The sequence below is a fragment of the Balaenoptera acutorostrata genome, chromosome 15, assembly GCF_949987535.1.
Source record: "Balaenoptera acutorostrata chromosome 15, mBalAcu1.1, whole genome shotgun sequence".
Taxonomy (NCBI): Eukaryota; Metazoa; Chordata; class Mammalia; order Artiodactyla; family Balaenopteridae; genus Balaenoptera; species Balaenoptera acutorostrata.
Window position 1 is genome coordinate 61884212 of NC_080078.1, and position 24721 is coordinate 61908932.

The window sequence follows — 24721 nt, forward strand, 5'->3', positions numbered from 1 at the left end:
GGCATGAGTCCACTTTATGGTCTTTGCCCACCTTCTGCTTGGAACAATCTTCTCCCATATACCCTCATGACTCCCTGCCTCACCTCTTCCAGGTGTTTCTTCAAGAATCACCTCCCCAGCAAGGCTTTCATTGACCACCTATTTGAATTTACACCACAGCATCCCCTTCTCCCTTCCCTGCTTCATTTTCCTCCATAGCGCTCATCACCCTCTGACAGAGCATACATCTCTCCACGTCAGATGTGACACCATCTGACACATCTCTCCACAAAACATGAGACCCGTGAGAACAGGGACTGTTTTGTTCACAGTTGCACCCCAAATAATAATCACTCACATTGATTGTACCCTTGCTATATGTCAGCATATTTTTAAGGGCTTTACCGTATCACTTATTTAATCCTAACAAGGACCCTATGAGATGGGTATATCATAATAATAATGTTACATAACAAACCACCCCAAATGTCTGTGCCTTACAGCAGCAAATATTGATTTCTCCCTCTCCCTCTCCCAAACCATTTGGGGTTTGGCTGATCTTGCCTGGGTTCTGCTGGGTTTGGCTACTCCATGTGTCTCTCATTCTTCTGGACCAGCCTGTTTGAAGTTGGGGATTTGGATGGAAGCTATTGCTTCCCTAAATTGACACAGAGCACTCTCTTCCTACCTCTTTAGCTTCCTGACATTCAAAAGAGATAGAGTTCATGAAAAAAAATACAATTTAAAATTTAATACAGGGAATTCCCTGGCAGTCCAGTGGTTTGGACTCTGCGCTCTCACTGCCAGGGGCCCAGGTTCGATCCCTGGTTGGGGAACTAAGATCCTGCAAGCCATGTAGTGCAGCTGGCCAAAAAAAAAATAATAATAATACAAACTAAACACTAAACTACAAAACTATTTTTATCCCAGACTTTGCTATGGCAACTTTGATGGGAACTCTGTTTCAAAAGACAGAATGCACTAATGACACCCCCATCCTTAAGGCAGAGGTGGAAATTCCAAGGGGGCAATTGAAAACATGAGAGATCTCTTAAGGCCTCGGCTGAACTTGCACATTGTCGCTTTCATCCACATTCCACTGGCCAAAGCAAATCACATGGCCGTATCTAATATCAACGGAGTAGGGAGTATCAGTCAGTCCTGACTGCGGGAGAGACTGAGTCATTGAATAGTAATCTAATTTGCTGCAAGATAGGTCATGCTGCACCCCAATGTTCACAGTGGCACTATTTACAATAGCCAAGAAATGGAAGCAGCCTAACACTTAGGCAGCCTAACACTTAGGCTTCTTCCATTTCTTGGCTATTGTAAATAGTATGTATGTGTGTGTGTGTGTGTGTGTGTGTGTGTGTATATATATATATATATATACACACACACACACACACACACACACACACACAAAATGGAATATTACTCCGCCATAAAAGAATGAAATATTGCCATTTGAAGCAACATGAATGGACCTAGAGATTATCATACTAACTGAAGTAAGTTAGAGAAAGATAAATATATGATATCACTTATATGTGGAAACTAAAAAATAAAACAAATGAACTTATTTACAAAACAGAAACAGATCCACAGACATAGAAAATAAACTTATGGTTATCAAAGGAGAAGGGGGGAGGGATAAATTAGGAGTATGGGATTAACAGATGCACACTACCATATATAAAATAGATAAACAACAGGGATTTACCGTATAGCACAGGGAACTATATTCAGTATCATATCCTCTCCCCTTTCTTTCTTCCTTCTCTTTCTTTTTCTCTCTCTCCCTCTCTCTTTTTCTTAACAGGTAAGGAAACTAAGGCTCAGAGAGGTCAAACACAATAACTTCTCCAAGGTTATACTGCTAGTAAATGACAGAGCTGGAATCCAACCAAGTTGGAGTCAACTTTACACATGCCATATACACAAGGCCAAGAGGTTTGGACTTTCTCTGAAGGTGATGCAATGCCACTGAAAACTCTTGAGCAAGAAAGGTACATTGTGGTTAATAAACTTTCCTCCAGTAGCAGTGTGCAGAGCACGTGGGAGGGGGAGAAAGGAGGGGCCCCCTACGGTAGTCACAAAACTTCAGGCCAGAATTGAAAAGGGGCTGGGCTGGGGTAGTGTCAAAAAGAAAAAAAAAAACAAAACAGTAAATGTAAAAACCAAATAGACAGAAGTGAGAGATAAGTTGAAGAACATTTTTTAAATGCTTTTTTCTTTGTTCAGTGTTGAAATAAAAATTCATGTGTGTTGCAAAAAGAAAAAATCAAACAAAAAATTCACACAGTGCAGGCAGAAGTGTTTAAAGTTCTCTCCTCTTCCTGTCTCCTGGGATAAGCTCCATTAAGAGTTTGTGGGGCCTTCACTGGTGGTCCAGTGGCTAAGACTCCATACTCCCGGGTTCGATCCCTGGTCAGGGAACTAGATTCCCACATGCCACAACTAAGAGTTCACGTGTTGCAACTAAAGATCCTGCGCACCGCAACTAAGACCTGATGCAGCCAAATAAATAAATAAATATTTTTTAAAAAAAAGTTTGTGGTAAATCCTTCCTGAACTTTGTCTAAAACTATATAATACATATACATATACCCATTTTAAAGTGTTTTTAAAATGTGTTCTCACCAAACTTTTGTTTTGTCTCTTGCTTTTTCTCACAGCTTTCCATGTCCAGAAATTAAATGATCCTCATCACTTTTAACAGCTTTGCCACTTACTAGCTGTGTGACCTTGCACACACGGTTTAACCTCTCTGAGACTTGGTGTGCTTAATCTGTAGATGGGGATAAACATGTAACTGTCACATAGGGCTATTGTGAGGATTAAACGAGTTAACACACGTAAAGCATCTTGTATAGTGTCTGACACATACTAAGTGCTCTCCCTGTTAATAGCACCATGTGTCGCTGTACCATAACTTACTTAACCAGTTCTGTACCCATGGTCACTTAGCATGCTATGTTGTTTACAAAGATGGCCACAATGATCCCCCCACCCCCACACATGACTCTTTGCAATATGACTTTGATGTTTTTTCCATCAAGAGATGGAGTCTATTTCTAGTCTCCTTGAATCTGAGCTGGCCATGTGACAGGCTTTGATCAATAAAATGCAGTGAAAGTGATGCTACAGCTCTTCCGAGCCTAGGCCTCAAGAGGCCTTGCTGCTTTCATTCTTTTCCTTTCAGACGCCATCATGAGGAAGCCTGAGCTAGCTTGCTGAAGAAGCCACATGGAGAAGAACCTAGGCACTCAAGCCAGCAGGCCCAGCCACCTGCCAGACCTGTGAATGAGGCCATATAGGACCAGTGAGCTTGCTGACTTGCTAACTGACTGCAAATATAGAAGTAAGCCTGGGCAAGACCATGTACAGCAGAAAAGAGCTGTCTCAGCTGAGACATGTCTAAGTTGCCAATCCACACAAACATAACCAAAAATTTATTGTTGTTTTAAACCACTCTGTTCTGGGGTGATTTGTTGAGCAACAATAGAAAGCTGATATGCTGAGGTTCTTCTTACGCAGTGCCTATGGCCCTGGTTGGAATGCAAGCTCCATCTCTTGTATGTGACCTTGGGCATGTCCTGTAATCTGACTGAACCTCAGTTTCCTGGTCTGTACAGTGGGATACTTTTAGTTCCTACCTCATCGGGCTGATGTGAGGATTAAATGAGATGATGAACATTCAATGTGTGGCACAGGACAAGTACTGTGAACATCTTAACAGTGGTTGTGGCTGTTGTTGTTGTTTGAAGGAAGTCTAGCCTGAGAGTTGTGCTGTGGGGGTCAGGAAGTTAGTATTAAAGATAACTGAGCTGGTCTTTGGAGGCTCCATAACTAGTGAACACTGGAGACTGATAGCTTTTTGGAACCAGAGACCTATACCAGGCTAGCCTGAGAAATGGCAGGGGTTGGGTCTCAACTGTGTCCTACAAAGTGCAAAGGGTTGTATGTCTGTGCCTGGGTGAGCCCTCTGAATGATGTCAGGGACGGAGGCTGGAATTGGGTAGAAGAATGAAGAACTGAGGCTGTAGGAGGGGCCGAGATCACAGGAAAGGTGTGAGGGATAAGTCTTGGGAATTACCCCCACTCTTTTCAGATGAAATTCCAGACTCCTAATCATGACCTGAATGCCTTGGCCACCTCTCCCACCATATTTCCTACCCTTCTTCCCTTCACTCACAGTGCTTCAGCCCCGCTGGCCTCCTTCCTCAAACTTATCAAGCTCTTTCCTGCCTCAGGACCTTTGTTCTTACTGTTTTTTCTCAGAGGGATCTTCTGAACCACTCAAGCTAAAGTTCTCCCCTCTTTCATTCTTTTTCACAGCTACTTATATTTTTCCTTCACAGTACTTATTCATTTTTTTATCTATGCATTATTTATCACTTTAGAAGGTGAATTTCATGAGAAACTGGTATCTATCTTGCTCATGCCACATCCCCAGCGTCTAGCACACTGTCTGGCTCATGGCAAGTGATCAACAGCTGTGAAGTGAATAAATGTGAATAAAGATAGGGGAAAAGGAGCCACAAGAGCTGAAAAGACATTATCCAAAAGCTAAGCGAAGGCCCCATTTCCTGGAAGACAGCCTCACAGAAACCTTGGAATCATCTTGTCTAACCTTCTCAGTCCACAAGTGGGGAAACCAAGACCCATAATGGAGAAATAACCAGCCTGTGGGCACCCAGAGAGCCATTTCTGTGGACTCTCAGCCCATTGGGGTCAAATGACACAGACCTGTCTGACAGATGAGGCTCAGAAAAGGTCATGGACACCTCCCTGAGACCACCACTATATGTCTGCAGCTGCCACCACCCCATCCCACAGGGGAGGAGACTGTCTCTTTGGAAGCAGAGGTGCCAGTCAACTGATGAACTGTGAAAGGAGGGCTGGAGAGGGTGGGGAGGCCCATCCTGGGTAGCAGCTATTCTGAGGCAGCTCAGGGATAAAAGCAGGTACCAAAATAACCCAACATTCTAACACTTGTTCCAGACCTCACACCACTGCCCTACCAGAGGGGAGGCTAACACTTGAATTCCTCTCAGTAACACACACACAAGCTTTTAGCAGGGCCTGCAGGGAACAGGGTGATCATCAGACTCAGCCCTGTCCACTGGGGGCTCACAGTCTGATGGAACAGGCAGGCTAGGGACCAGTAAGGTTGCTGAGTGATGGTGCCTAGGTCTGAGGGAACTAAAGGTAGGGAAGATCCTGAGAGGAAAGGATTAGCCCGCTGGACATACAGAAGTTAGCCAGTCCAGGAGGTGACAGTAACAGAAGTAACTGCCAGTGCAAAGAGAGGAAGGCTGACAAGTTCCAAGAATAGTCTGCAGTTTTAGTGGGTGGGAGCATCATGAAATTGAAATGAGAGGGGCAGAAGAGGCGGCTTGGGGGCGAAGGGAGTGTCCAAATTATGCAGGAACTTGGATGTCAAGAGAAGAGCTTGGGCTATCTTTGGTGCACAAAGGAAAGACTTGGGAGGTTTTTAACCAAGAGGACGTCATGATCAGTTTTGCAAGATAAAAACTGCCCTATAGCTGCCCTGGAGCCGTTGCCCAGGCAAGCGGGGTGGAGGGAGGCAGATTGAAGGGAGAAAACAGTTTATTCTGGATGGGCAGCTCTGCAAAGGGCTCCTGTAAGAGGCATGAATTGGGTCTCAGTCTCTAGAGTGCTACTACCGTCACTTCCTCGACTGCTGCGCCACACCACTCCCGGGGTCCAACTTTCGTTCACTTGTTCCGGAACTCGAAGTTTGAGCAGAAAAAAATGTGCTGCTGGAACCCCAACCCTAGACGAGGGGCCGGAGCAGCAGACTTCAACTCCCAAAACGCTTCGCTCTCCAGCTCTGAAAGTCGCGCATGCTTCTTTCCAAGAAAGGCGGGCCGGCTTGCCGACTTTTAGAACTCGCCAGCTGGGTGAAGTGCGGGAAACCTAGGGACCACCATCTTACCTTGGGTGAAACCAATTATACACTTAGTGGGAGGTTCGTGTTCTCTCTCTCGTCAGTTCGTACAGGTACTGAAATAAAATGCGCTTAATTATTGCAAGTCTCCTTATTATGCTTTACGTTGAGAACTTGTTCCATTTTGCGCCCCAGTCCGGAACTGAACTCCTAGGGATACAATGACACATCCCAGCATGGCGCCGCACTCTGCGAGATTCCGCTGGGGGAGGAGTCGGAAGCGGTCCCGCCCCGCCTCCTGGTCGGAGGGGGGTTTCCGCTTCCGGCAGCGGCGGCTGCAGCCTCGCTCTGGTCCCTGCGGCTGGCGGCCGAGCCGTGTGTCTCCTCCGCCGCCGCCGCCATATTGTCTGTGTGAAGAGGGGAGAGCGGCCGCTGCCGCTGCAGCTTCCACCACAGGTACCGTGGGAGCCGCCAGGCGAGGTCGTTGGGGGGTGCGGGTGGGCCCAGGATGGGGCAGCGGGGCGCGGCCGCCTCTAACGCTTCCAGCAGACTCCCGAGCGGCCCTTCGCCTTCCCCTGCCCCCCCCCCCCGACACACACACTAGCCGAGGATCCTGCAGCCCATCGGGGAGGCCCTGGGCCACCCCCCAGGGTGGGGAGTGAGGCTTGGGGGCAGAGGCTGATAGGAGGGTGGGAACTGGCTCTCGAGAGTCCAGCTTGTTGCGGGGGAGAGGGCTGGGCTGGGGCGGGGACTAGGGGGCAAGTTGGAGGAGGGGGTCGCCAGAGGGGGAAGGGAGCTGGAGGGGTGGGGCCGCCGGGGGGGATGCTGGGGGAGGGTGCCTAGGGGAGTGGTGCCCGCAGTGTAGGCTGGGGTTGACCCTCCCGCGGAGCAGAGCAGCTGTAGTGGGGGCCTTCTAAGGTCCCTCTAGGCGAAATTGGGCTTCCCACCTGCTCACCGGGGTGCAAGGTGAAGGGGACCTGGGGAGAGGTCGGTGAGGATAAAGGAGAAGGGACCATGAAGTGGGGCAGAACGGGTGGAGTTGGAGTTAAGGGTTAGTTGGGAGCTTGGATGGAAGAGGAGAGGTATGTAGAATGAAAGGTTGACTAAGAGTGTGCATGTTAGTTTGTGACCTTTGAAGAATAGGACTTCTGTTTTTGTTTGTCGGTTGTTTATATTTTTGCAGCGTTGGAACATTTCTAGCCTTGGCAAGTGATGGGTGGAGCTTATGTAGTTTGTTTTTGGGAAGGAAGGGTCAGGAGAAGTTGCTTCTTGGCTGTTGCTATTGTGGGAAGGAAAGAGTTCTGGAAAGGAGGTAGCAAATTAATTGAGGAAGACCTGATTACCTTTCAGCTGCTAAATTCTATTGAGAAGTGGGCGTGAGGAGAGGAAATGAAAAGAAAGCTAGAAAGGGAAGATTTTTCTAAGAGTTGGAAGACCCCATTCCATCTAAGGAGTGGCATTAAATATCTGGATTATCAAATATAAGTGCCACTGTTATTTAGCTGTGTGACCTAACTTCTGTAAACCTCAGTTTTCCTATCTGTAAAATGGGGGTGATGATATTTCCTAGATGGTAAGTTTATGGTGAGGAGTAAATAAGATAATTTGTGTCAAGTGCTTACCACAGTGCCTAGTAGGTAGTAAGTGCTCCATAGACCTTGCCTGTCACTTTTATTAAAGGGACTAGCTGGTATATATGGGGTTCCTTCAATCTGGGTAAAGTTTATGGTCAATAATCTGACAATAGGCAAGGCTTCAGAAAATTATATTTGTAGTTGTTGAGGTGTTTTTCTTTTGTTGTAAGTCAGTTGGCTTAACTGGCTTGGTGGACCTTGAGCTGAAAGACCAGGACCAATAGTAGTTCTGCCTCTTGTCGTTTTTAAAAGTTCACCAGCAGTTTTACCTGGGCAGTTGTATCCTTCTGTGACTTTGAAATACTTGCCTTTCATTTGCTATTGGGGGAGGGTGTATGACTTGAAGAAAGAATGAAAATATTTGAAGTTTGCTTAGATTGGTTTATCAGCTGATTACAAAATTAGGTCACCCTGGGGTAACTTTTGTTTAAATGCAAAAACCAAACATGCCTAGTTATATCCTGTTATGTAGAATACAGTAGAGAAGAGGAGCACACATTTAAGGGGGAGCAATAGGTTAGTCTCTACCTAATGGGTTAATTGCCTAGCTGTTTGGGAATGAAACAAGTAGCTTCTTTTTTACAGTGTATTTTTGGTTCTGTTGCCTAGCCACACTCTTCCAGGGTGAGAGTCCTTGATTTTACCATTGTCTCTGTCTCTGAACATATAGCTTTACTTCACATACTCTTTAGGAGAAAGGAGAAGTTTTCTTTGGTAACTAAGTTTAAAACTTTACATAGGATTTGGGTTTGTAGTAGGCAGAATGACCACCACCACCACCCCCAAGATGTCCAAACTCTAATTCCCAGAATCTGTAAATATGTTACTTGGTAAAAGGGACTTTGCGGATGTAGTTAAATATCTTAAAATAGGAAGATTATCCTGGATTTAGTGGGTAGGCCCAATCTAATCACATGAGCCCTTAAAAGCAGAGAACTTTCTCCAGCTGGGAGTCGAGAGAGATGGGGCAGAAGGGGAAATCAGAATCGAATCATGAGAGGGACTCCATTTGCTGTTGCTAGAGGGGGCCACATGGAAAGCATGAGAAGGAATGCGGGGAGCCTCTAGTAGCAAAGACCAGCCCTGGCTGACAGCCAGCAAGGAAATGGAGACCTCAGTCCTACAACCACGAGGAACTGAATTTGGCCAACAACCTGAATGAGCTTGAAAGTGGATTATTCCCCAGTTTCCAGCAAGGATAACACCTTGATTTTGGCCTTGTGAGACCCTAAGCAGAAGACCTAGCCAAGCCTACCCAACTTCTGACCTACAGAAACTGTGAGACAATAAATTTCTATTGTTTTAAAGCCACTACGTTTGTGGTTTTGTTATGGCAGCAATAGAACACTAGTGTAGATTTTGGTACCAAGAGTGGGGTACTGTTACCTAAAAATGTGAAAGCGGCAGTAGAAGAGGCCAGCAAGTTTTTGAGGAGCATAATAGAAAAGACCTAGAACAGATCGTTAGTAGAAGTAGTGAGGGCTGAGGTGGAAGTGAGGTGTGCATTGGAAACTGGAGGAAAGAGGATCTTTGTTACATAGTGGCAAATAAGCTTAGAATTGTGTCCTGTGGTCAGGTGGAAAAGAAAACTTATAAGTGATGAACTTGGATATTTAGCTGAGATTTCCAAGCAAAGTATTGAAGGTACAGCCTGGTTTATTTGTGGGGTGTGAGCCTCAGTGAGCTCATGTGAAATTCATGTGAAGCCCACTAGGTTCTTGAGCGTTATATACTAGCAAAAACAGTGCCAGCTTGGATTGAAAAACAAAAGTAGTAAATTAAAGAGAGCTCTCAACCCACCCCTCCCCACCCCCACCCCCACCCCCAGTTTTACTGGTAGGAAGCAGACTGGTAAAAAAACTACTTAGATGTGAATGTGTTCCTTTTCATTAAAAAAGAAGAATGACTCAGAGGGTGGAACCAAGAGCCCAAAGAGGTGGAGTCAAAGGCCGCAGAAGAGTTTTCCCTGGCTTTGAAATGGAATGGAGCTTGCCCACATTTTGAAACTGTTTTGGACCGATGGATCTGCTTTTTCTTATATTTTCCCTACTTTCTTTTATATTTTCCCTGTTTGAACTAGAATGTCTATAAGTTGCCTTATGCCGGTCTCACCGTTGTATGTTGGGAACAGATAACTTTTTTTTTTTTTCCCTAGGAATTGTGCTCCACGGGTTGCACTTAATGTATTATAACCAGAGCTTCATCCACGATTGATTTAGATGGTGAGATTTGGGAGTTTTGAATTGATGAGCTTTAGATGAGATTTTTGGACTTTGAGTTGATGCTTTAATGGAATGAGACCTTAGGATAGAATGGATATATTTGCATTTGGGAGAGATATTGAGTCTTTGGAGCCCATAGGGTGGACTGTGTTAAGTAGAATGACCCCCCAAAGATATATGTGCCCTAACCTCTGGAATCTGAATTTGTTACTCTTTTGTGGCAAAAGGGACTTTGCAGATGTAACTGTGTTTAAGGATCCTAAAATAGGAATATTATCCTGGATTTTCTGGGTAGGTCCAGTCTATGCACATGAAAGCAGAGAACTTTATCCATCTGGAGTTAGATTTGAAGCAGGAGAGGGACTCACCCTGCCATTACTGGAGGGGACCACGTGGAAAGCACAAGAAGGAATGCTGGCAGCCCCAGCTGACAGCCGGCAAGGAAATGGGGACCTTAGCCCTACATCCGCAAGGAACCACATTCAGCCAACAATCTGAATGAGCTTGAAAGCAGATTCCCCACCCCAGAATTTCCACCAAGGAACACAGCCCTATAGACACCTTGATTTTTGGCCTTGCAGGACCATAAGTAGAGGATCCAGCCAAGCCTACCTCACTTCTAGCCTATAGAAACTGTAAGACAATAAATTGTGTTGTTCTATGTTTGCGGTAGTTTGTTACAGCAGCAGTAGAAAACTAATTAGAAAATTTAAAAATTTTAAGAAAAAGAAAACTAATTAGAGGGGTTTTGCTGATTTTATTTAAGAATCTTTGGGGGATTATTTTCTAGAGAACAAAGGCAGCAAAGATTATTCTGTAGTGATTTGGTTCTGGAAGACTTCACAGAATAATGGTGTTGAGTGGAACCTAGGCCTCTTCCCTAGATGTTTAAGCATCCTGTTACTGTCATTAGATGCAGTTTGAAGGGGCTAAATGACCAGCTCAGTAAAACGTAGATTCTAGAGCTCTAGGCCATTCTGGTAGAATTTCTATAGATTGATAATTCTTCCATGCCTATAATAAACGTCTTGGATAATTCCTTCTTTCATTTTTATCAGCTGAATAAGGCATTGAGTTTATTTGACAACCCTTTATAGACTTAATTCCTATTTTTTAGAAGAGATGGAAATGAGTAATTATTTTTTATGAATGGATAGCCACTACTATATACAGTAGTCTGTCTGGTCTTTCATACCTCCCACCCCAACCCAAAGTTGTTGTAAGGTCTTTTCTCCCTGTCATTGTCAATTTGAGGTTAATAAGATTTGGGTGTATAACTAAATCACTTTGCTCTACACCTGAAACTATTACAATACTGTAAATCAACTATACTTCAATTTCTAAAAAAGCCAATACAGTTTAAAAAAAAAAAAGAAAGTTTGGGGATCATAATTGCAGAATAGAGTTCTAGCTTTTAAGAAAGCCTTTTTTGTTGTTGTCTGTATGTTATTGATGAGATTCATAAAATGTGGACTCTCAACTTTAGTGAAGGGAACTTCAGAGGATGGAGGAAATAAGACAGTTTCTCTTTGAGTTAGTTACCTGAATAGAAGGATGATTACAGAATTAGAGCATTTCAGGGTACGAAGGACTTTTGTGATAATCTGTTTGACTTTTATGTTTAGAGTAAAAGAAATTGGGCCACATGAAGGTTAAGTGACTAAACCAAGTATCTCAGCCCTACAGCTGGCCTAGAATCCTGGTCCAGGCAATGGGGATTCATGGCTTTTAAACTATATTCCCTGTGTACCCCTGCCTTGTCCTTTTTTTAGATTTTACCTTAGGTTATCTCTCTGTGCCTCAGTTTCCTCATGAGGGTCGTTGTGAAGATTAGTTGAGATAATGCATGTAACACATTTAGCATAGTACCTAACACAGTTAAGTGCCCAAAAGATGTTCACTGTTATAACATTTATGATAATTGTTTTGACAACTGTATGACAGCTTTTACATAAATATTACAGTACAATTTGTACAAGTTCAGAAACTGAGAATGATATGATTTGGCATTGGATTAGGTAAGGACTTAGCATTTTAAGGTAATGCTTGTGATACTTGGTTTAAAATGAGAAACTGGATTTGATCCATGGTCTATCACAATTCATTGGGTGACTTGGGCCAAGTTTGTTTCACAAGGGTGTTAGTGTGTTCATACACCTAAATTTCTTTGAACTCCTAAGATGGATAATTTCAAGAGTAGTACTATATCATTTAGTTGTTTCTTATTAGAGAGAACTCTAAGCCAGCTAGCTTTTCAAATGAAGAAATTCCTCTAGGATTATTAAGAAAAGGAACTGCTGTCATTTGTCATTGTAACAAATATTTACATTGGGTTATAGACAACTGGTAGTTTTTCTTAAATGTTTGGTATGGTCCAGGGTAGATTGCAGCTGACCAATTTGTTGACCAAACTTTTTTTCCTTCACATTATAGAAATCAAGGACTGAGTCTTTTTAAAAGTTTAAGGTGAAAGAATTAACAGTATCATACTAGGAGTGAGATTTCACTGGTTTCTCCAAATTCTGTGTCTTTCAGCCTTAGACATAAGAAATGTACTTAGCAACGGTTACTGTGGTGGGCAAGCTTTTTTTACATTAATGATGATAGTGTTTTCTTGCATAGAAAATATGTGTCATCTGAAGTGAGGGTTTTAGGGTTAAATTCCAGGGTACACTTAGAATAATGTTTTATAATTTTATGTGTCACATCTTAAATGCCTTTATATTGGCCCCTTTTTTCTTTTCATACTTTCTGGTCTTGTGGATTTTCTGACAGGTTTTTGTTAGCTGAAACATTTTAATCTGCTTGGAAAAGTGAACACTAGAAATTTTTCTGAAGTTATGACTAATGCACTAATGGGCATTTCTCAGTTTAGCTAGCTCATTAATATATAATTTTTAAGAAAGCAACCTTGTTAAAAATGAATGTGTAAATTATTTTCCTAAAAATTTAATCATGTCATATCAGAAACTACAAACTAGCCATTTGGCTTTATTGAATTTATAACCAGTTTTAAACAATGTTAACTCTTTCAACAAGCCCTGAGTTCTTGCTACATTTCAGGTAGGTGCTGTGCTGAGGCTAAATTATCCCTGACATCAAATTTAGCCCTGAGGCTGAATTATCCCTGACACTGTAAATTTGTCCAGTGACATTTTGTAATAACGCATCATTCCATAACTTAGTAGCTTTCTGGAGTGTTTTCTTATGAAAACTCCTTTGGCTTTGTATCTTGGGTATAGTTTCTGAAACAGCTGCAGAAATTTGGTGGGCAGTGGATTGAGAATTTCTCATTCTGAATGGAATTCTTTAACAGATTACTGGGAGGACTGGGGGAAGGAGGCAGCAGGATAGTTGGAAAGAGCTCCAGCTTTGGAGTGAGACAGACCAAGTTTGGGTTAAGTAACCAAGGTTACTTAACTTACTCTTAAGCCTGGATTTTGTCATTTCTGCAGTTAGGATAACAACTACCTTGGGCACAACTTATTTATTAGCCTTCTGTTTCTTCATCTGTAAAATGGGGGTCATTACTTACCTCAGAATATTCTTGTGAGGATTAATAGCTAAAGTGCCAGCTAATGTTATCTCAGGGTAACTCTGAGGATTAAAGGGGATAATTTATAAAATGCCAGGTGCCTTTCCTTTCCCTGTCAGTGAAGACAGTGTGTTCATTGCCATTGCTGCTACTCTTTACTCTATTTTCATTTTTTCTGCCAGGAGTTCTTATTTTTCAGTGAGGCCTTTTGACCTGTACTTCTGTTTCTGGTGTGGCCTGCTGGGTGGGTGAGGTACTGAATTGCTGCTGCTTAGGGGTGGGTCAGTATGTAACTCATGCCCAGTGTAGATTGCCTCAGTACTCACCTTCAGTGTGCATTGCCAAAGTGGTTATCTGGTCTTAGTGAATCTAGGGTTCTCTTGCTTCTAGATAGAGAAGTGAATCTTCCCATCGCAGACTTGGGGAAAGTTCAAGCTTTGCTCACCTATAGACTTGTGAACCTGGGATCAGAGGTCTTATTCCCAGTGGTTCTTTGATCACAGTTTGGGAATTAACTTTTGTATTGTGTGTTTGGAGGAGAACTTTTTCCTGCATTAACATGTTCTCTGTGTCTTGCTCTCTCAGATAATCCACTAACTTGCTTTCTTTGCTCTGTGTTCTTAAGTCATACATACACTCCTTAGGCAGAGCAGGAACCTGTCTTTATCAGTACTTTACAGTACTCTGTATTTATGACTCTATAGAATGAATATAAATAGCCATCTGCCTAGGGAGTTGTTCTTCCATCTTTTCAAACCTAATTTTGTATACCACTGTGACCTGGTGGCCAGCCCATTCAGATAGGAGAATAATGAAGACTCCAGATTGTTGAAACTCATACCCCTCACCCCTCACCTTGCCTCCAAATTTAAAGCAATCCATTTCATTGTCATATTACAAAGGTAAGCTGTTGTTGAATCAGTGTGCAGAATTGGGGAAATAGTGTTGAATTAGTGAAAATAACCTATTTAGGCTTTGAAACCTAACATTTGACTTGGGTTCAAATCTGGCCTCTGCCACTTAGTATCCTTGTGACTTTTGGCAGGTTATTTAACCTCTGAATCTATGTTTATTTCTAAAAAGAGAATCTACATCTCATACCATATCTGGTTTATAAGAGGCATTCAAATGATAGTTACTACATACATAGATGGATTCTACTTTAGATTACTCTAGGTCGCAGATGAATCTTTTTTTTTCCAGAGGGTTGTGGCCAGCGGAATAAAGTTTCAGATTGTGAATTTATTTCGCTCGTGTTGCCGGGTAAAAAGATACACAAATGATAGCTTCTTTGCCCATCCTTTATTATATTTTGTATTATTGGAGACTACTGTACTTCAAACTTACCTCAAGTGTTTGAGATATAACTGTGTTAATTCGAATCAAACTGCTTGGGTTTTTTTGTTTTTTGTGTTTATTGAAGTGTAGTTGATTTACAGTGTTTCAGGTGTACAATAAAGTGATTCAGAGATATCTAATATAATATATATTATTTATATATATATAATTTTTTTTCATATTCTTTACCATGCTTAGGTTTTCTTATAATTCTTCCCTTCACTGGAAGACCTCCCACTGTTGCTATGTTATTTATGTAACACTGACACTTTGATTCCTTTTCTGGCTTAAAGGTGGAGAAATGAAATTCACACAGAAGGCCCAAATGCTAATGTTTTTTTTGTGATTCCATACTTGCTGGTTTGTTTTATGGAAATGCTTGAGTGTATTGTCTTTAAAGCAAGAATCCTGTAAGTTTTGCAGATGGGAATAAAAATAAGGCCCAGTGATATATTAAGATTATAATGTCTTGAAAATCCTGCAGGGTTATGCAAGCAGTAACTTGATAACTTCATGAAGTTATCAGGTGTTACTGTGAATATTTATATTCTGAATTCAGACCCTTAACAGGGCCCGAAAAAACTTATACTGTTGGCTTTGAATAGGTAGTTTTCTTGCTTAATCAGTGTGCACTTGGAGTCTTGGGATTTGAGGGTTGGAGTGGGTATGGGTAACTGTCAAGGAGCTAATGGTTAACGTTTTGGCCTGTGTATTTTTCCCCAGTTTAAAAAAAAAAACATTATTTATATGGCGTTAGTTTGATAAAGTAGAGGAAAAAAAGATAGCTTCATTTAATCTTACATTCATTTTCCCCACTAATCTATTTTCTTTTGGTTTATTTCAAGCTATAGGGTTTGGAGGTTTAGGTTGTTTTTTTGTTTTCTTGTGCCAGTGATCTCCAAATAGATGATCTCCCAGAAGAAATGGTAGTATATTAGTGAACTATACTTGAAAACTGCAAAAGGTGATTGCTTATCTCTTGAAATAAAGGGGAGCTATGAAATAATAATAATAGTTTTCTCAGCCTACTTGCGTGGATTTTGACTATTGAGCTTACGATCTCTTTGGGTTAATTAAATCAGAATTTTTCAGCTGATGGACTATTATCAGGGAGAGTTACAGAAGTGCTGAGATTCTGGTCCCCTCAGCCTTCTGGCCATTTGTGCAGGGTACAGGACCTCCAAGCCAATGATCTTAGGTCCAAAGGTCTTGATCATTTATCCAAGTCTGCCATATAAATATTTTCTCTTTGTGTTTTGACTTTTTAAAAGCTGTAAGCCCTAATTCAGAAAGTTCAGTAATTGAGTATCTTAACAGTTTTAAGACTCTAGGGGATTCCAATCTTAAAGTAGTCTTGGCTTTAAGTTTAGAAAAAACCATTTTAAAGTCTCTGACCCTCAAGCAATTCTTTTTCCATGTATATTTCAGGGGATATACTTCATTTTTTAATTTATTTTATTTATTTATTTTTGGCTGTGTTGGGTCTTCACTGCTGTGCGCGGGCTTTCCCTAGTTGCGGCGAGCAGGGGCTACTCTTTGTTGCGGTGCACAGGCTTCTCACTGTGGTGGCTTCTCTTGTTGTGGCGCACGGGCTCTAGGCACATGGGCTTCAGTAGTTGCAGCACGTGGGCTTCAGTAGTTGTGGCTCGCAGGCTCTAGAGCGCAGGTTCAGTAGTTGTGGCGCACGGGCTTGGTTGCTCTGCGGCATGTGGGATCTTCCCGGACCAGGGCTCCAACCCGTGTCCCCTGCATTGGCAGGTGGACTCTTAACCACTGTGCCACCAGAGAAGCCCTCAGGGGATATACTTTAAAGTGTAAGATTAAACGATTAAAGTTTGGACACTTGTAAAGAAATTCAATTTCTTATTTTTTTAAGCAGTAATGGAAGGCAAAACTGAAGTTCCCGTGTGTAAAACTGGTGTCCTCACCTGACTCTGAATGCCACTGTATCTTTTCTGAAGCTGACATTTTGTTAATCATTCATCAAGCATGGGTCTCATGCTGGAACATAAATTGAAGCCTAGGATACATTGTCTTCCTCTTCCTTCAGGAAAAAATGGGATATGCGTAACTTGAGAAATTTAATTGTTTAGTATTTATGTAAATTATCAGGTTAATTTTTTTTTTTGCTGCTCGCCTTGAGGGATCTTAGTTCCCCGACCAGGGAGCGAACCCGTGCCCCCTGCAGTGGAAGCACGGAGTCCTAACCACTGGACCGCCAGGGAATTCCCATCAAGTTAACCTTTTAAAATTGATATTTTGCAATGTGAAAAATGTACCTTTCCTTTTGTCTAATTCAGCGATTCTTAGTTTTCCTGGGGTTTACAGATTTCACTGAGCCTATAATGAAAGCTCCTGATCTTTTCTTCAAAAAAATGTACCTGCACAGTGCTACTTTGTATATACTTTAGGGAGTTAATGGACCTCTGAGCTCATTGATAAACTCCATTTTCAAATAATTTGTATGGTCCAAATAACAGTTTCCCCTTTTTATTATTTTTAATACAGCAACACTTGCATGACTTACTTGTCACAGTATTTTTTTTTAATTGAAGTGTAGTTGATTTACAATGCTGTGCCAATCTCTGCTGTACAGCAAAGTGACTCAGTTATACACATACATACATTCTTTTTTAAATATTCTTTTCCATTATGGTTTATCCCAGGAGATTGGATATAGTTGCCTGTGCTATACAGTAGGACCTTGTTGTTTATCCATTCTAAATGAATAGGTTGTGTCTACCAACCCCAAATTCCCAGTCCATTCCTCTCCCCTTCCCCCCGGCAACTACAAGTCTGATCTCTATGTCTGTGAGTCTGTTTCTGTTTTGTAGGTAGGTTCATTTGCACCATATTTTAGATGCCACATATAAGTGATATTATATGGTATTTGTCTTTCCTCTTTCTGACTTACTGCACTTACTATGATAACTGCACTCTAGTTGCATCCATGTTGCTGCAAATGGCATTATTTTGTCATTTTTTTATGGCTGAGTAGTATTTCATTGTATATATGTACTACATCTTCTTTATCCATTCACCTGTCAATGGACATTTAGGTTGTTTCCATGTTTTGGCTATTGTGAATCGTGCTGCTGTGAAAATAGGGGTGCATGTATCTTTTTGAATTATAATTTTGTCCCAGTATATGCCCAGGAGTGGGACTGCTAGATCATTCTATTTTTAGTTTTCTGAGGAACCTCCATACTGTTCTCCATAGTGGGTGTACCACCTTACATTCCTACCAACAGTGTAGGAGGGTTCCCTTTTCTCCAGACCTTCTCTAGCATTTGTTATTTGTAGACTTTTTAACGATGGCCATTCTGACTGATGTGAGATGGTACCTCATTGTAGTTTTGATTTGCATTTCTCTAATAATTAGTGATTTTGAGCATCTTTTCATGTGCCTCCTGGCCATCTGTATGTCGTCTTTGGAGAAATGTCTGTTAAGGTCTTCTGCCCATTTTTTGGTTGTTTTTGTTATTGAGTTGTATGAGCTGTTTGTATATTTTAGAAATTAAGCCCTTGTCGGTTGCATCATTTGCAAATATTTTCTCCTAGACTGTAAGGTGTCTTTTCGTTATTGTTTTTTTTTTTTTTTTTTTTTATGTGGGATCTTCCCGGACCAGGGCTCGAACCCATGTCCCCTGCATTAGCAGGTGGATTCTCAACCACTGCGCCACCAGGGAAGCCCCGTTATTGTTTTTTGTTTGTTTGTTTGTTTGTAGTTTCCTTTGCTGTGTAAAAGCTTGTAAGTTTGATTAGATCCCATTTGTTTATTTTTGTTTTTATTTCTGTTGCCTTAGGAGACTGACCTAAGAAAACATTGGTACGACTTATGTCAGAGGGTTTTGCCTATGCTCTCTTCTAGGAGTTTTATGGTGTCATGTCTTAGTCTTTAAGCCATTTTGAGTTTATTTTTGTGTATGGTGTGAGGGTGTGTTCTAACTTCAGTGGTTTACATGCAGCTGTCAAGCTTTCCCAGCACCACTTGCTGAAGAGACTGTCTTTTTCCCATTTTATATTCTTGCCTCCTTTGTCAAAGATTAATTTACTGTAGGTGTGTTGATTTATTTCTGGGCTCTCTGTTCTCTTCCACTGATCTGTGTGTCTGTTTTTATACCGATAGGACACTGTTTTGATTACTGTAGCTTTGTAGTATTGTCTGAGGTCTGGGAGAGTTATACCTCCTGCTTTGTTTTTGTTCCTCAGGTGTCACAGTATTCTTTCAACAAATATTTCTGAACGGTATTCTATGTCAGCTTCTGTGGTAGACTCCTCAGGATACAAAGGCACTATTCTCTACTTTTGGAGCTTTGTTTAGCTAGGGCAACAGATGTGTAAACAGTACAGTGACACTGCTAGATGGAAAAGGTAAGCAAAGTGTGCTGTTGGAGTACAGAGGAGGGGTCTTGATCATTAGAAAATTTCTGTAAATCTATGGTTAGGTCTGTATTTCTTAATTGGCAAAAAGCATACTGCAAAGTACTCCAAGGTATTTTTTGTTAAGTTCTAATTGGACTAGTAATGGAAACTAAATCAAGGAGCAAATGGTGTTAAGTTGAGAGCTTAAACCAGCTTGCTGTTGCATCTGATAATGCTGAATGTCTTCTTTGCCCATATTTTTCCCCATTACCTTTTTTAAATATATCATTTTTAATTTACTTATATATTTATAAATTTATATATTTAGTATAGAGCAGGGATTGCTAACTGAAATACCTGCAGGAGTCAAGTCAGTAAGATAAATGTATAGAGTTGTCCAGGTTTACCTGTGGCATCTTCCAGTGGGTTGGTTTTAGAGCCCATTGTTGGATAATCACCGTTAGCAGATCCAAGTGATTTTGTCAGTGCAGGAATGCAGAATCATTGTTACCAGAAAGACAGATCTTTCTCCTTCCTTCTTAAGAGAAACTGAAGGTTGATTTGTTTTTTAGTGTTGGCAACCAAGTCACACTTAGAAATATTTATTATGAAAATCTTTAACAAATAATTCAACTTAATATCTGATTCACTTTTTAAAAACACTGTGGAAAACTTGCACATGAATGTTCATAGCAGCATTATTCATAATGGCCATAAAGTGGAAACAAATGTCCATCAGCTGATGAATGGATGAACAAAATGTGGTATATCTTTACAGTGGATTCAGCCATAGAAAGGAATGAACTACTGTAAAGCTACGTCATGGATGAACCTTGAAAACATGCTAAACGAAAGGAGCCAGATACACAGAGATACATATTGTGTGATTCTGTTTTTATGAAGTGTCCAGGATAGGCAAATCTATAGAGACAGAAAGCAGATTCGTGGTTCTTAAGAGGTGAGGGGGTATTAGGAGTGACTGCTATGGGATATTCATTTTCTTTGGAGGTGAAGGTAATGTTCTGGAATCATATGGTAATGATGGTTGCATGCTACAGACATACTAAAAACCACTGAATTGTACACTTTAAAATGATGGATGTGATGTTGTGTGGATTTTATCTGTTTTAAAAATTGGAAGAAAAAATACTGTGTGAGCCAAATAGGACATATATGTTTGCTATAAAGCAGAACGAATAGGCTGTGAATCTAGACAGAATATTTTAAAATCACCACCTCATTATGACACTGTAAAAATTGCTCAGATTCACCTTCTGTAAAATGGGAAAGGTATTACCTAGGTCTTAGACTTGTTAGGTTTAAAAGTGATAAATATAAATCCCAAGGAGTAGTATAGGCATAGGCGTTCACATTTCTTTAGAATTGGAAGCTGGAAAATGTTTGCTGCCCTCTGTTCCAGCCTATTATCTGTTGTTGGCAAGTCTAGGACAACCCACCCTATTAATTATTGCTTATTGATCACCTGCAGGGAGTATCTCCTGGGTAAACTATCTCCATGATAGTAAAGGAGGGAGAGGGAGAAGATACTACGCCTTATATTCTGCAGTTTCCTCACTGTAATCAGATAGGTCATATTTGGTCCTAGTGGCTCCAGTGTTCCTGTTAAATCCAAGGTTCACATTTTTCAGTAATAGAGTACTGAACTGTTTCTGTAGCTCTATCAAGGATTGTATGGCACTGTGCTCATCACCTGGGTAAAATGCATGGCCTCATAAAAGCTTGTGGTTCCAAAGAAACATCTCTCACACATGCTGACTGGCTTCACATCTCATTGGGAAGTGATAGTATGACTGTTACGTGATAAAATTTACATGCAAGACCAAAGAGCATCTTTAAAATTGGCTGCACATCAAATATCCATTATACCTGTACAGCCAAACTGCTTTTCTCAGTTCTGAACAGGAGCAGGTCCGTATGCAAGGAAATTTGATTTTTGCCAAAATATTGTCTATTACTGTCTTAATATCAGTTCATCAAACATTTATGGAACATATCAACATGCTTAGGCACTGTGATAAACACAGGGTATATACCAAGAGAAATAAATCATGGTTCAGGTCCTTGAATTGATAGTTTAATGAGTGAGAAGTATGTAAACAAAACACATGTGATAATGTATATGAGTATATGGGGGTGCTTTGGCCCCATAGAGGAAGTATTTTGGTTCATTTTGGAGAGTTGTGGAAGGCTTCATTGTGGACGTAAAAGTTGCTGATTCTTGAAGGGTGAGTAGGATTTCCCCTAGCAAGCTGTATTGTGGAGGGCATAAATTATAATGGCACAGAAAAGGCAGGGGGAGCATGTTCAGTACTCATTTGCCTAACATTTTTTAAAGTTTTAAACTTTTTACAAAGTGTTATGGAAATACTAAGCTGTGCAGTAGGAAGACATTAGGACAGAATGGAGGTTGAAAACTGATAGCCAGTTACAATACTGATTGAAATGGAAATGGCTAGATATTCAGGATTTTCATTTCTTCTTGTATCAGTTTTCCTAAGTCTTTTTCCTCTAAGTATTTCAGATATGTTCTTCATGTTATCCTATGTTTTAGGATACAGCATATGATAGGATTTTCCCCCCTTTTTAATTTTATTTTTTAAATCAGTATACAGTAAAATTGATTCCTTTTTGTGTGTACGGTTCTATAAATTTTGACACATGAAGAGTCAAGTAACCACCATCAAAACAAGGGGACAGGGCTTCCCTGGTGGCGCAGTGGTTGAGAATCTGCCTGCTAATGCAGGGGACACGGGTTCGAGCCCTGGTCTGGGAAGATCCCACATGCCACGGAGCAGCTGGGCCCGTGAGCCACAACTACTGAGCCTGCGCGTCTGGAGCCTGTGCCCCGCAACGGGAGGGGCCGCAATAGTGAAAGGCCCGCGCACCGCGATGAAGAGCGGTCCCCACACCGCGATGAAGAGTGGCCCCCACTTGCCGCAACTAGAGAAAGCCCTCGCACGAACCGAAGACCCAACACAGCCAAAAATAAATAAATAAATAAATAAAGTAGCTATAAAATTAAAAAAAAAAAAAAAAACAAGGGGACAGAGCAGTTATATCATCTCCCTCATATTACCCAGCCTCCCACCCCTCTTCTCTGGCAACCACTGTTCTGTTCTCAGTTACTATAGTTTTATCTTTTCACGAATGTTATATAAATGGAATCAAGCAATATATAATATTTTGAAACTGGCTTTTTTCACTCAGTATTGCTTTTGAGATTCATCAAAGCTGTGTGTTACCAGTGGTTAGTTCCTTTTTATTGTTGAGTAGAATTCCATTGTTTGGATGGACCACAGTTTGCTTATCCATTTAAGATTCTTTGGTGATTATGAACAGAGCTGCTGTAAATCTGCATGTATAGGTGTTTATGGACATAGTGAGTGGGGCTTCTGGGTTACGTGAAAATTTTTAACTTCCTAAGAAATTGCCAAACTGTTTCCAGAAGGGCTTGGTTATACTATTTTGCATTCCTACTAGCAATGTAAGATCTCTCTAGCACCTAGTATTGTCAATATTTAACTTTTAATTTGAAATAATTTCAGATTTAGAGAAGAGTTGCAAAGATAGAATCCTCATATACCCTTCACCCAGCTTCCCCTTATGTTAACGTATCACATAACCATGACACTTCTAATAAACTTTTAATAATAAACTAAGAAATTAACACTGATACAGTACTATTAACTAAACTGTGGACTTACTTGGATTTTACCAGTTATGTCCTTTTTCTGTTCCAGGATCCAGTCCAAGATACCAAATTACATTTAGTTGTTTTGTCTCCTCTAGTCTATGACAGTTTCTCAGTCTTTCCTTGATTTTCAAAACTTTGACAGTTTTGGAGAAGACTGGTGAGATTTGTAGAATGTCCTTCAATTTAGGTTCTAATCTTTTTCTAATCTCTAATCATGATTAGATTATGGTTATGACTTTTTGAGAATGCCACAGGTGATGTGCTCTTCTCATTACATATTTAGGGTATATGATACTAACATAACCTATCTTTAGTGATGTTTAGATAGTGTCTACCAGGTTTCTGCACTGTAGAGTTGCTATTTCTCCCTTTCCATACTTATTCATTAGAAGGGCTTTCCTAAGTCCAACCCACCTTCAAGAGAAGGAACATTAAGCTCCACCTCCTCAAGGGAGGCATATCAAATAATTTGTGGACATATGTTAAAACCATCATAGTAGTGAGTATCCTGGAGGAGATACTTAGAGGCTATGCAAATATCCTGTTCTCTTAAAAGTTTTACTAACCAATTTTAGCATCAGTCAGTGGATCTTGCCTGCGGCAATTACTGTGCTGATCTAATGGTAATTTTCTATTTCTTTTTTTCTTTCTACATGTGTAAGTTGAATTCTTGTGTAAGGAAGATTTTTTTAATTTATTAAATCATTTATTTATATAGTGTGGACTCATGGGTGTTTATTTTATTCTTTGGGGTTACCATCTAATACTGTCATTATATTTTATTCAAATTGTTCAAGCTTTTGCACTTGGAACTCTTTCAGGTTGGCTCCCATGTCCCTTTGACTACAAGATTTGCCAGGCTATCTTATATTTTCCCTGCCTCGATCCTAGAATCAGCCATTTTTCTAAAGAGCCCTCCTTCCTTTTATTGGAGAAAGGTATTGAGGAACCAAGGTTTGGACACTAGTTATTCTTGTTGCTACTCATTGACACTACTTCTAGGTGCTCTTAGTGGACAGAGCTAGGAATTTGCATCCAGAAATGTCCGCTGTTCGTGGTGCACAGTTCTATGGGTTCTAACAATACTTAGAGTAATAAATCCACCTCTGCAGTATTAAACAGAACAGTTGCATTTCCATGTGTCAATCACTTATGTTCTGTCTTCATAGTTTTGCCTTTTTCAGTATGTCATATAAATGAAAACATACAATATCTAGCTTTTTAGATCTGGCTCCTTAACAAAATATATTTAAGATTCATCCATGTTGTACAAATCAATAGCTTGTTTCCCATTGTGTGATTATACCACCATTTATCCATTCACCTGTTGGACATCTTGGTTGTTTCCATTTTTTTGCGATTATGAATAAAGCTGCTGTCAACATTTGCATACAGGTTTTTGTGTGAACATAGATTTTCAGTTCACTTGAGTAAATACTTAGGAGTGGGAATGCTGAGTTATATGGTGTTTATTTAACTTTATAATCAGTGGCCAGATTTTTCCAAGATTGCTATAGCATGTTGCATTTTCATCAAGAATGAATTAGTTTCTGTTGCTCCAAATTAGTTTCTGTTACATCCTCACCAGCTTTTGGTGTTATCAATTTTTTTTTTTTTTTTTTTTTTTTTTAGCTATTTTAATAACTGTAGTGGATCTCATTTTAATTTGATCTTTTGTGAAGTGTCTGTTCAGATCTTTTGCTTGTTTTTTAATTGGAGTGTTTTCTTATTGTTGAGTTCTTTGTATTTCATACATGCAAGTCCTTTATCAGGTATGTGATTTGCAAATATATTCTATCTGTGGCATTTTTTTCATTCTGTTCACAGTGTCTTTTACATAGCAGAAATGTTTTAGTGTTGATGAGGTCCAATTTTTCAGGTTTTACTTTTATGGATTGTGCTTTTGGTGCCATGTAAAGAACTCTGCCTAATCTCGAATCACAAGATTTTCTTATAAAGGTTTGATCATTTTACATTTAGATCCACAATCCATTATGAGTTTTTTTTTTTTATAAG

The 24721-nt window shown here is 40.6% G+C and overlaps 1 protein-coding gene and 1 long non-coding RNA gene across 3 annotated transcripts in view; one reads left to right on the plus strand and one right to left on the minus strand.

Annotated features, from left to right (window-relative positions):
* LOC130704821 (uncharacterized) overlaps window positions 1-6125 on the minus strand; it is a 41260-nt gene extending 35135 nt beyond the window's left edge. The window contains exon 1 of the long non-coding RNA XR_009005302.1: window positions 5945-6125. This is a non-coding gene — a long non-coding RNA (uncharacterized LOC130704821). The remainder of the gene's footprint in view (window positions 1-5944) is intronic.
* An 86-nt stretch (window positions 6126-6211) lies between these two features.
* The window catches only part of CSNK2A1 (casein kinase 2 alpha 1), a 54350-nt gene continuing 35840 nt past the window's right edge, over window positions 6212-24721 (plus strand). For both annotated transcript variants that reach the window (XM_057529034.1, XM_057529035.1), the window contains exon 1: window positions 6212-6352. The gene's annotated coding sequence lies outside the window, so the exon portion shown is untranslated. The remainder of the gene's footprint in view (window positions 6353-24721) is intronic.